Genomic DNA, 12,782 nt, shown 5'->3' on the forward strand with positions numbered 1-12,782 from the left:
GCGGTAGGTAGGATGGCTGCTGGGTTTTTGTTCTGCTGGATTTCCTTTTTCCTCAAAGAATCTCTTAGGTCTTGCTTTCAGAACACAAAGGTGGACTCGTCCTCCCCCTCCATTGCTTTGTCTGAATGTCAGAGCTTGGGTTTGCTTCCCTACTGTTGTCTGAGGTCAGCTGGATTTTAGGCAGTGATAAGTGGCCCATGGTAGAGAATGCATGGCCAAATACAGTCCTGTTGAACTGAAGTTTTTTGCTTCTGTTCACAATGACCACTCCTAGACAGCTTCATCTTGAGATAATGCTCCTTCATTTAAAAGTGCTTTTTTTTAAAAAAAAAACAGCATGAAACTAGGTGGTTGCTTGCTTTAGGTTCTTTGTCACAATCTTATCAAAGATTCCCCTTATTAAAAAACACCAAACAACCCACTTTCTTTTTCTTTTTTTTTTTAAGAACTTCAAAAATTGAGGGTACAAAAAATTCTTGAAAAGAATGAATAAGTTGCAGGGCCACTGTGAATTCATTCACAGAAGGAGGTGAAAAACCTTCTCCTTATATCACATGAGACTTTAGTGAAAGCTGAGAATAAAATCCCTATTTCCCAAGTGGTGTGTTTGTACCGGCTTCACCTCCACCAGGCAGCTCCTGTCTTGCCTGCTTGGGTTCTGGCATGGGATACTTAATGCCGCACGAAAAACACGTTGTCCGTGTATGTGCAGCATTTGTCAAACAGTGTTTGAAATTTAGATGGACATGGTTGATAGAAGGGTCACCATTATGTGACGCACAAGAAAAGCACAACTGTGCATCCGTTCATTTGGTCGATTCAGCTGCTGTTGTGAGATGTAAATGGCTTCCTTGACCAGATCTTAACAAAAGATGTCTCCTATTGAAGAGGGTGCAATATTCTGTCGTTTTGTGCAGGAAAGGTACAACTTTCTGAGCTGACCTGACCTTTACTATATTTTTTCTTAAGTAGCACACCCATATTCAGATGTTTATGTCTACAGACTTTAATGAGGAATGTCCCTAACGTTGCAAAACCTTGTTCTGTATTTTTGCAGAAGAGTTTTTTAACTGAAAGATTTAAAATCTCATCTATTCATCAAGTAGATTTTTCTATCCTCTTCTGCTCTTCCAAATGTTTCTCATATAAGCTGCCTGCAATGGAGCAAATGATTCCGCTTCTCCAAATTTATTTTTAAAAAACCCCAAAACATATGGGGAATACAGAGGGAGCATATGCCTTCTAAGTAAAACATCTTGGTAAATAGAGAGGAGCATCCTGCAAATCAGTGTGTTTTACATGTCTGTCTAGTGCCTCTGTAAAAAGATAATGAAAGGATTTCCTTTTGCCCCCAAGCACTTAAGGTCCTTGCAGAGGCTCTTGAGCAGTGGAAGAAAGTGTTGGGATGTCCGTCTAGGGCAGCTGGAATACAGGTAACGCATCCAAAAGAAACCCCAAACTGATAGTAAGGTAGTTTTGGATTTACTTTCTTGGGAGCACTGTACTGAAGTCACCCATGCACAGAGGAGTTCAGAGGAAGGACGTAAGTGGTGATGAATCCAGCCCACAGCCGAGGCATTTGATACAAGCAGTGGCCAGCCAGACAGTGTGTTCTCCTGCACAGTTAAGATGTGAGCGAGTGCAGGTTTCTAATGAGACCAAGTGTCTGAGACGTGCCACAGTGCTGAGCTGACAGAGTATGTGCTGAGTGACAGCACAAGGAACAAGGACGGCACTTCTTATTATAATATTTTGGTGAACAAATGCATAGATCTGAAGGTGCAAATTGGAAAAAGTCTGGGACTCATGAGAATGCTGACAGGTTTGTCAGGTATCCCCCTGCCAGATCTTCTCCTGGATCCACTGTTGTTATGTTACTGAAAGCTTTAATTTCTTCCCTTAAATTTCCTTTGGGAGCAGTTGTTTAGTTCTTTTTACTTGGAGATTTAAATTACAAAATTTCTGTCTAAATCATACTGACTAATGACATATTAAAAAAAAAAAATCAGAATTTCTCTCCTGCAAGAAATGGGAATGTTTTGAACTTTTGTTTACATCTTAATTACAAGCTTTTGATAAATCAAAAGGCTGAAACTTTGCAGAGAAGGGAAGTTTTAATTAAAATCTTTAGGTCGCTTTAGAACTGGAATATGTTTGTTCTCCTTTGTTGAAGGGCTTTCCTGATTTGTTTAGATTTTAATTTTTTTTTTTTTTAAATCACCCCTGCCTACACTGTCCATGCAGCCTCATGGGTTGATATATGCTTTGAAAGCGTCTTTCCTTTTCTTCCACAAACCTGGCAGATCTGCAGCACTGGCAATGGTACTGTCGGCGGGAGTGAGCCCGGGAGGAGGCAGGCTGTCCCGCTCGGCGTTCCCAGCAAGACACCTGAGGGACAGAGGCAGGTCAGGGTGAGCAGCACCCTTGGCAGGATGGCAATGAGGGGGTTTTTTGAGAAGCAGGATGCTTTTTCAAAGTTGTATGTGTCCTACCCTGAAATTGAGATCTGGTACGTTTCTATCAAAATGCAGTTTTTACATCTAGCCTTAACAATGACTCAAGAAACAAATAATTATTCAGAAGAGTTAAACTATTGCAGATGTGCTTCTCACTCAAAGGACATGAGATAGGTCTCCAGCTGTCATCTCCTCACATTGCTTCAGTCGGAGACTACCCTAATTCTTGGGTGGCTTTTCCGCCCACTCTGAGGAGCTCAAGCAGCTTGTTTGGCTTGAGTGTGAACTGCTTGTAGGCCTGCTGGAAAACTTTCTCCTAGCAAGCTGGCTTACAACAAGCTTTTTCTATTTGAGTTACTGGTTTTCCTGATCTGAATCTCTCCTTCAAGAGTGCCATATACCTGTGTGGTTAGAGGACTCTCTGGAAAGTGGAGAAGCTCGCTCAGCTCGGTGGTGCAGGGGAGGAGACTGAGCTCAGCAGCCTGGCTGGGTGCCATGTGCAGTGATGTCCCAGGCCAAGGGAGGCTTTTGCCAGCCCCTGTCTCTCAAGCAATTTTGTAAATCCGGCTCTAAGGTAAAAAAAAAAAGTCTAGTTTTAACTTCTCAGTAGATTTTGGTTATATTTGCAAACAGTTTCAGGGTGATTGACACAGTTTTGGGCAGGGTTGTTTGTTCTCCAAGCAAATTTACTGTTGCTTGGAGGTAGGAAGCGGACGTTCCTGGTGACGTTAGCTGGGCTCATCTGCAGCAGGATCTGGGTGTTACAGTTCTGTTGAGTTTTCTGACCAGCCTTTCTTCATGCATGAAGTTCATTTGTTTTCTCATGGGTCAAAACCAATGCTAATTTGAGATGAAACTGGATTTTACAGACAAGGAAAGAACCATTACCTGGAACAGCGTGTCAGAAAGACTTGACTTGCAGGACGCTTAAATACTATCTGAGCACTTACTGTCTTTGCTTTCCATTCCAGATAAAATGTTCCGTTTTTTTTCCTCCTATCAGCAGTTGTTCCTTCAAAGTAGATAAAAGCAAATTATATTCAAAACCCTTCTCAGCATCTCCTGACTATCTTGCTCTTGTTCCTCATAATCTGAAAGTCTGTGTAAACAAGTAAAAATATACCTCCAAACTTTTTGATGAGGCTACTTGGTTTAGAATTTGTAACTTGCCTTTGGACTTCAGACATTTGGACCTTGCTATTTGTAGTATAGTAGTGTTTAGAAACACAGTGTGGAACACCAGGATCATAAAGTTTCCAGCCCTGTGCAAAGGTGGAACAAAATTTACAGTAATAGTCTTGTACCTTTCTGAACGGTATTTGTGCACATGCTCACAAACGGGTCATGCCACCTGTATAGCGGTGAGCCAACTGAAGACCGCCGTGGCTTCACCATGAGTGTTTGACGTGTGTTGTGTTACTGCCTACAGTCACATCTGGGCTTGGCACTTTGTTCAGCACTGCTCGGGCATGCAGTAAGTTGGAAGTAGAAGCTGGGTTATAGATGACTTTCCTGAGGAGGGTGCAGCTAGTTGTGAAATGTGGTTGTTGGATAGAGAAGCTGCAGAGGAGGTCTCAGATATCGCCATTTCGGACAAGACTAATCTGCAGTTTTAGACTTGTCAGATGTCTGTGATGCATGTATGGAGTCAACTAGGATGACTTGAACTTCATTCAAATGTAGTCTTCATTTCTTTGTGATTTTTACGTGGCTGGATTATGACAGATTACCACCAAATTGGTAAAGCAGTCAATTAACACTAAGGTGAAAATGTATATCCAGGTAGAGAGGACAGGACTGATCCTTCAGTAAACACTCTCTCTGTACTTTGACAGACTAGGTGCAGAAAAGAAGCTGTGGCCAAAATGCAGGTTTTGCGGAAACTGGAAAGGTTAAATTCTTTTTAACTGGGTTATCTATATTTTTCATGCCCTTTAAGGTTTGTTGATAGATTTTAAATGGAATGGGAATAGAATAATTTGAGGTTAAGAACTGCAGGTAATTTGAAACTGAAGGTCAGCTGGGTTTCAGTATCCACTATCTGTTGATAAGCTCGAGTAACTCTAATAGCTTGCCACCATACAGTTTTCTTTTCCAGGAACTGCCCTCGTTTCTCCTTATCTCTCTATCTACATTTGTTTTATAAGTATTTCTGATGAGAGCTTCACTAACTTATTTGATGCAGAAGTAGTGATTCACTTGCCTAGAACACGCTGGCATCTCTCTCTGCTCCCTCTGCCCCTTCCCAGGAGATGCTCTCCAGCCCTTTGGTCACAGCAGCCGCTTTCAGGGAGGGGGGACACGTTCTTGTCAGCAGCTTGGCCACTGCACCCCAGGGGTGGTCCAGGCTGTGTGGGTATGTACTGTCCACACTTCATGACTTTTTGCTCCTTAGTTTATCCTTCCATTTCAGCTCTTTTCCTAGTACTACTGACTGACTCCAGCTCATCTTTGTTTCAAAAAAAAAGAGCAGGCCTAAGGTAAACATTTGGAAATATAGCACTGTTGTAAAACCAGTATTAGGAGCATTTAGAGTATTCCTGTCATCCTTAACTGAGCATAAAGCCTCCTTTGGCAAATTGTCAGAAGCCTATGAGACTCGTATTGCTTGCTGGCATGTCTGGGTTGTCCTTTCAAGTACCCTTGCTTTTTTCCCCAGTTGGTATCCATGTTCACTGCATTTATTCTTTCCAAAAGTTCCCCTAGTTTTTTGTTCATGCCTGGAAGATGGACTTCTTACAGAATGGAGATTTCTTCATCATAGGTGTCACGTCTTTGATTTCTTCACTAAGTTGCACACCGCTTCCTGTGAATTACCAAACTACGTTTTTTTTCCCAGAATAATGAATAACTATTTCTGCAGGTTACTGCTTTGTCATCCAGCTGCTCTGGCTGCTGATGTGCTTCTCAGAGCTGGCACTTTATACAAACGAAAATTAAGTGGCTCAGGTTCAATTTCAATTTACCCACAGAAAGGGCCTAGGAGCTACTGCTCCTGCGCTGCCCATTGCAACCCTTCTCTTTTACTCCCTCCAGCAGGGCTTTTGCTACCAGAATGTCTACTTCCAAGTGGAGCTAGGCTAAAAACATAGGCAATAATAGGTTTTTGATGGCCTATTTTTTTATAAAGGGATCCTGAACTAAGTAGCACAAGAAGGATTCGTCCCTTGGCCTTTCGCTGAAGCTGCCCTAAGTGGCACATCTGTTTTCTACAGCTGTTCGTGGTGTCTTTGCTTCCATGGAGCAGTCATCGGAGCCCTGCTGGAAACCCTAACCGCCCATATGTCTCTTGGAGAGAGACATTTGCAGAATAGACAAAGCAGTGAATTAATGCAGGAAGACGATGCAGATAGTGGGTTCTACAAATCAACAACTTTAAATTTTGCTGGTTCTGATATTTCATCTCATAAAAAAAAAAGTAAGTAATGATTTCTTTTTTTTTAACTTCTAACAGATTGAGGATTGTTTCCAGGGGAGCTGGAAATATGCAAATTATTTTAGCCCAAAGTTCACTTACTAGCAGATACTGTTCTTCATCTTACTGTTGAGCGAGTGAGCAATGGTTACCTACAAACAGTCTCACAGTGGATTTTTTTTTTCTATTCTCATTAGGAACCTTGGGGAGGACTTTCTTCTCCTCCTACTGTAACAACTGAGGCTAAATTTAATTAAATGTGGTCCACAATCCAATTTATACTTCCCCGTAGCAGGAAGATGGAACAAAGAATCTGCGCTATGACACTGAAGGATTTGTTTTTTCCCAACTGCTGTTAGCAGAATTTGGGGCTCTGAGTAATTGGGTTCAAACTTGTCAGAAAACCTTCCTTTGAAGTAGACATTTTATTTTCTCACTTAGAAATTACATCTTTTACCAAATCAGAGCAGTACATAGACAAATGTATTTGAAGCTTGGCAGAATTTATATCATCTTATTAATTTGGTGACATATAAAAACCTGGCTGTTACTACTATTTTTTTGATAGTTATAATCAACCAACGTGTGATTATAATTTTACATTTTTTAGGATTCCCACAGACAGAAGTAGTTCTTCCATCATGATAAGGGTTATTGTTTTGTTTAATTAGTAAAAATACTAACTACTTCTGCTCAAAGTTTGGCATATGAAACTTTTTTTTTCATTCCCAGAATGCAATGTTGTCATGTTTCTTAAATCATCTATTGAGTCAAATGCAGTATTATTTGCTATGTGAAATTGAGACAAGACACTGAAATATATTTTTGGATAATATCACAGTCATGCTCAGAGGATCGGTAATCACACACCGGGACTTTCCTTTTGCAGACTCAGGCCACGTCTCTACTAAAAAATGATGCAGATCGAGGTCCGTCTGGTCTGACAGACATATTCCCCAGCAAGGCTTGCATTTGTACAGGTAAATCTGTACAAGGAGTGTGAAGCATGGTGTTACAACTTAGTTCAAAGATTTATTGGGTGGTAGACACCATCCTTCGCTCAGCACTGAGTGGGTGAGGGAGGAGCTCCAGTCCCCCACTGCCATGGGGATACCTCACCAATGCAGGGTGATGGGGAGAGTCCCCGGTCCGTACTGTCCCTGAGCCCTGCACAGCCGGTGCCGGTGAGGAGGGTGCCCAGAAGTGTGCCAAAACTAAACCAGACTGTGCAGCTCTGGCATGTTGCCCAAGACGGTGTCTTTGCCCCACTTGGTTGACTACAGTAGACAGGACCTTATGCAACTACAACGATGTACTCAGGTGAGTAATTAGCATGGGACATGGACATAAAGTTTTAAAACTGGTGTTGAAGGCATCACAGGGGCATAGCTGTTTGTCTCAGGGAAGAAGAGGAGCATCATGGATCTGTCGCAGCAAAAAAATACTAAGTTTTTTTAGAAGAAAAACACAAAAGTGCTCAATACGTTAAATTTGTGATTTTTAGGAGTTAAAAGTGTAAAAAATAAATGAGCAATGGTAAAAGTACTTTGCTGCATGTTAGGCAGGTTGGGCTGAAAAGGGATGTGGGTAAAATCCTGGCACACGAAGCACAAATTGTGGTTTCATTTTTGTCCTTAACTGGACTGTGACTTCACCTTGGGACTTAAAATGCTGTCAGTGAAAGTCATGGCTGGGTCAAACGCGCGCTCTTATTTATGGCATGCAGCGGGGTGTGTGTAGTACTAAAAATGTTTTACTGACCTCTTAAAGATATGCCATGCATGGAGAATAATTTTCACAGGATGTAGGGAGGGCATTTTCTCTAGTTATTAATTCCTGAGTCTTATCACAGTGATAGTCATCAACGTATAGAAGAGGCCGTATCTGATTGATACACAGATTTCATGGCTTTCCCACTCGTCTTGCTGCTCAGGAGTTCCTGCCCTGCGCTGCTACCAGCATAACTCTCACTTTAACAGCTATGTCACCTGCCAGAGGTTCAGAATAGTTTATTCTTTGTCAAGAACAGACACATCTCTCAACATTTAATTTATAGAAAAGGCCTTCAGACATTTTCACTTGTCAGCTGTCCACCTGAGATATTAAGAAGGAAAGGTTTTATTGTGGCAGAGCTTAACAAAATGAAATGGTGCTCACGTCTGTGTGGTAGGATGTGTGCCAGCACCAAGCCTGGGGTCATTTCAGGGAGGCATTGGTGGATGGGTGATGCAGTGTCTGTCGTGGAGAGGACACTGCTGCACTGTCCGAAGTCGGAGCCGTCCTCAGCATTGTGGCAGCCGGGACAGGGGCTTAGCCTGGCTTCACCCAGCTTACGAATAAGGAAGCTGATTAAGGTCATTAGGTTTTCGTTAATGTTCTGATCGTGACAAACTGATTTTTTTTCTGCTGCATACTTGCCTTTATACTGTGTTCTTCACTTTGAAGAAACTTCAGAAGAACGTTTTGAAAGCAAATGCTGCAGCCACCAAATATTTTGTGCTTAGTGCACAGACTCTACAGTGAGGACATACATAAACTGCTCGTTGAAGTACTGGTGCAGCACCTGGTAGTTGACTACTTGTTTCTGCTTGATCTCGGCTAGGGCAGAAAGATGTAAAATGTTCTTTGAATTGTTATGTTACATCTTTCAAGACAATAAACTCTTGGAGTTTGGGGTAACAGGGTGCAGAAAGGGCATCTAAAATGAGGGTACTGAAGGAGTGGAGTTGCCTTGAGTTATTTCCAGGGTAACTGAGAGCTTGCTTTTACTACAGATCTTATTTTCTCACCAGCACTTGCATATTATTCTGAAAAGTCATAGCAATTATGAAAGTCTGAAATCTGGTTTAGATATTTTTACCATCTAAATTTAATTAGAGGAGGAATGAGTTAATAAAAACACTAAAATAATTTGAGTGCTAGAGAGGAGTGAAAAAATTGGACCTAAGTCTGCCACGTTGAGATAATTAAGCAGTGTCAGGCAGGACTCAACGTTCCCCAGTGCTTCAGCAGCTCCTGCATGCTCAGAACGCCATCTCCAAAGTGCAAATTAAAATGGGAAAGGAAAGGATTACCACGTCTTCCGTTTGCCTTACAATTTCCTCCTTTTTACTGCTGCTTACCGGGGAAATTGCTAAAACTGATATAGCAGTGACAAAACACGGTTGCATGTGAGAAACAAAAGATTATCCAGAAGTCCTCCATGGCAAGAATGGGTTTGTTTAATGAGCTTGCCTGCATTTTAATACAAAGTCAACCTGGCCACTGTCGTGAGAGACAACAAAAAATGCTTTTACAAGTATATTAATGACAAAAGGAGAGCCAAGGAGAATCTCCATCCTTTATTGGATGTGGGGGGGAACGTTGCCACCGAGGACAAGGATAAGGCTGAGGTACTTAACGCCTTCTTTCCCTCAGTCTTTAATAGTCAGAGCAGTTATCCTCAGGGTACTCAGCCCCCTGAGCTGGAAGACAGGGACGGCAAGCAGGATAAACCCCCCATAATCCAAGAGGAAGCAGTTAACGACCTGCTATGCCACCTGGATGCTCACAAGTCTATGGGGCTGGGTGGCATCCACCCGCGGGTACTGAGGGAGCTGACAGAGGAGCTTGCCAAGCCGCTCTCCATCATTTACCAGCAGTCCTGGTTAACAGGGGAGGTCCCGGACGACTGGAGGCTTGCCAATGTGACGCCCATCTACAAGAAGGGCCGGAAGGAGGATCCGGGGAACTACAGGCCGGTCAGCCTGACCTCGGTGCTGGGGAAGATTATGGAGCGGTTTGTTTTGAGGGTGCTCACGAGCCATGTGTGGGACAACCAGGGGATCAGACCCAGCCAGCATGGGTTCATGGAAGGCAGGTCCTGCATGACCAACCTGATCTCCTTCTATGAGCAGGTGACCTGCCTAGTGGATGAGGGAAAGGCTGTGGATGTGGTCTACCTGGACTTCAGTAAAGCCTTTGACACTGTCTCCCACAGCATTCTCCTAGAGAAGCTGGCGGCTCACGGCTTAGACAGGTGCACTCTTCACTGGGTAAAAAACTGGCTGGACGGCCGAGCCCAGAGAGTTGTGGTGAAAGGAGTTAAATCCAGTTGGCGGCCGGTCACGGGCGATGTTCCCCAGGGCTCAGTACTGGGGCTGGTCCTGTTCAATATCTTTATCAATGATCTTTATCAATGATCTGGATGAGGGGATCGAGTGCTCCCTCAGTAAGTTTGCAGACGACACCAAGTTGGGCGGGAGTGTTGATCTGCTTGAGGGTAGGAAGGCTCTGCAGAGAGACCTGGACAGGCTGGATCGATGAGCCAAGGCCAACTGTATGAGGTTCAACAAGGCCAAGTGCCGGGTCCTGCACTTGGGTCACAACAACCCCATGCAACGCTACAGGCTTGGGGAAGAGTGGCTCGAAAGCTGCCCGGAGGAAAAGGACCTGGGGGTGCTGATTGACAGCCGGCTGAACATGAGCCGGCAGTGTGCTCAGGTGGCCAAGAAGGCCAACGGCATCCTGGCCTGTCTCAGAAATAGTGTGGCCAGCAGGAGCAGGGAGGTGATCGTGCCCCTGTACTCGGCACTGGTGAGGCCGCACCTCGAATCCTGTGTTCAGTTTTGGGCCCCTCACTACAAGAAGGACATGGAGGTGCTGGAGCGTGTCCAGAGAAGGGCAATGAAGCTGGTGAAGGGCCTGGAGCACAAGTCTTGTGAGGAGTGGTTGAGTTTAGTCTGGAGACTGGGACTGTTTAGTCTGGGACTGTTTAGCCTGGAGAAGAGGAGGCTGAGGGGAGACCTCATCGCGCTCTACAACTACCTGAAAGGAGGTTGTAGCGAGGTGGGTGTTGGTCTCTTCTGCCAAGTAACTAGCGATAGGACAAGAGGAAATGGCCTCAAGTTGCGCCAAGGGAGGTTTAGACTGGACATAGGAGAAATTTCTTTACTGAAAGAGTGTTCAGGCCTTGGAACAGGCTGCCCAGGGAAGTGGTGGAGTCACCATCCCTGGAGGTATTTAAAAGACGTGTAGATGAGGCGCTTAGGGACATGGTGTAGTAGGCATGGTGGTGTTGGGTTGACGGTTGGACTCGATGATCTTAGAGGTCTTTTCCAACCTTAATGATTCTATGATATGATTCTATAAAGTCGACAATGGTGATCCCAGGTTCTGTAAACCTGCATACATCCAGCATTCCTTTAACATTTTACCATCAACTTTAAGACTACCAGCTGCTGCTCCTTTTCTTCTCCATTTCTTGCTATTTGTCGCTGTAGTCTGATGGGTACATCACTCGTCTCAGAGGAGCCCTTTGGAGGGCAGCAGTCCGCACCACCGTGTAAGGAGACTCTATGGCCAGTTGGCCACTGCATCCAGTAGCTGAGGAGCTTAGGGCTGTGGGCCCAGAAATACCCACGGAGATGGGGCACTGGGCCTGGAAGTTTAATTGAAATCAGACTTTTTTGGGGAATGCTCATTAAGATACATTTCCTGACTTCTTTGCACTCCCATGGTCATTTTACATTGGCAGAGGCTCGGTGATGGTTCACCTTATATTGCTTGTTCCAGTGTACAGGTAATTAGCTCTATAAACAGTGCCCTGAGTGGTAGGAAACTTTGTAGCTATGCCCTCAAGTCTGTTCTGGCTTTGAAAGAAAGTAACAAAATACAAACAGGGGACAGACCTTATAGCAGGGCCTGTTGCCACAGGACAAGGGGGAATGGTTTTAAACTAAAAGAGGGCAGATTTAGACTAGATATAAGGAAGAAATTTTTTACAATGAGGGTGGTGAAACAATGGCACAGGTTGCCTAGAGAGGTGGTAGATGCCCCATCCCTGGAAACATTCAAGGTCAGGGTGGACGGGGCTCTGAGCAACCTGATCTAGTTGAAGATGTCCCTGCTCACTGCAGGGGGGTTGGACTAGATGACCTTTAAAGGTCCGTTTCAACCCAAACTATTCTATGATTCTATGAAATGATTATACTAATTTTAAAAAGCAAGTATTATGAGTTCTTCTTTAAAATAGTGAATTCACAGGTAGAGAATTTCTACAAAAACGAGATTTTTTTTTACGTTCCAGGTGGCCTGAAATGAAAGCATATAGGTATGTGATATACATATGGAAACATAAAACCTGCCAGCAGTTTGGCTATGAAGAGCAAGAGAATTGACTATCACCCAGAAAAATGATACCTTGTAGTTTGATTTGATTTTAAACCAGATACAACATTTCAGGAGCAGTAAAATCGCCCCACCTGTATAGCAGTGGTGTGTTCACTTCAGAACAGCTTCTCTGCTGATCCCTGAAGATCATTCTGTTCGTAAGGCTGAGTTTCTCTTGCAGTCCCAGTCTTGTGGTACTGGTGCCTGCATGCCAGGCTCCGCCGCTCCCCAGCCTGGCCTCCACCCGGCCCGCCTGCACGCTGCCGTCAATGCAAAACGGGCAAGACTCCAAAGAGTTCATGCATGCTCCTGCCGAGCCTGGTGAGAACGTAGTGTTTCACTCACCAGTGTAAGCTGCTGCTGGGAAATGATCTTTGTTACAGCTACCAACTTTTGGGAAGGTTTCGAAAGAGATTGAGGCTGATCTGTAATGGCACTGACACGACTGGTCCGAGCTACGCCTGCCTTTCTCTTCCCTGCTCTGACAATACCCGTGGAGCGTAACCAACAGGAAACACTTCTTTTCCCTCTATGGGTTAGTCCTTCTGTCTGTCAGCAGAAGTTCTGGTACTGAGACATGGTGACCTGGGAGGGTTGTGTAGCGTGGATGTAAGAGGGAAAAAGACTGCCTGCTTTGATAACAGTATGTCCATTGGATGAGCGTAAGCTGCTTGTAAGTTTAAGTAAAGATAGTAATCCCAGCATGAGTAAAGTTACTGGCAAATTTCTATTGATTTCAGGGAGGTCAGCATTTAGCTTAC

The 12,782-nt window shown here is 44.1% G+C and overlaps 1 protein-coding gene across 3 annotated transcripts in view; it reads left to right on the forward strand.

Annotated features, from left to right (window-relative positions):
* SRGAP1 (SLIT-ROBO Rho GTPase activating protein 1) overlaps positions 1-12,782 on the forward strand; it is a 153,835-nt gene that overhangs the window by 59,403 nt on the left and 81,650 nt on the right. Inside the window, exon 1 of one of the 3 annotated variants that reach the window (XR_012673467.1) lies at positions 5,678-5,874. The exons of the other annotated variants lie outside the window; for them this stretch is intronic. The gene's annotated coding sequence lies outside the window, so the exon portion shown is untranslated. Of the gene's footprint in view, positions 1-5,677; positions 5,875-12,782 lie in introns of those variants that run through there. 3 annotated transcript variants of the gene reach the window in all.

The sequence above is a fragment of the Calonectris borealis genome, chromosome 1, assembly GCF_964195595.1.
Source record: "Calonectris borealis chromosome 1, bCalBor7.hap1.2, whole genome shotgun sequence".
Classification (NCBI taxonomy): Eukaryota; Metazoa; Chordata; class Aves; order Procellariiformes; family Procellariidae; genus Calonectris; species Calonectris borealis.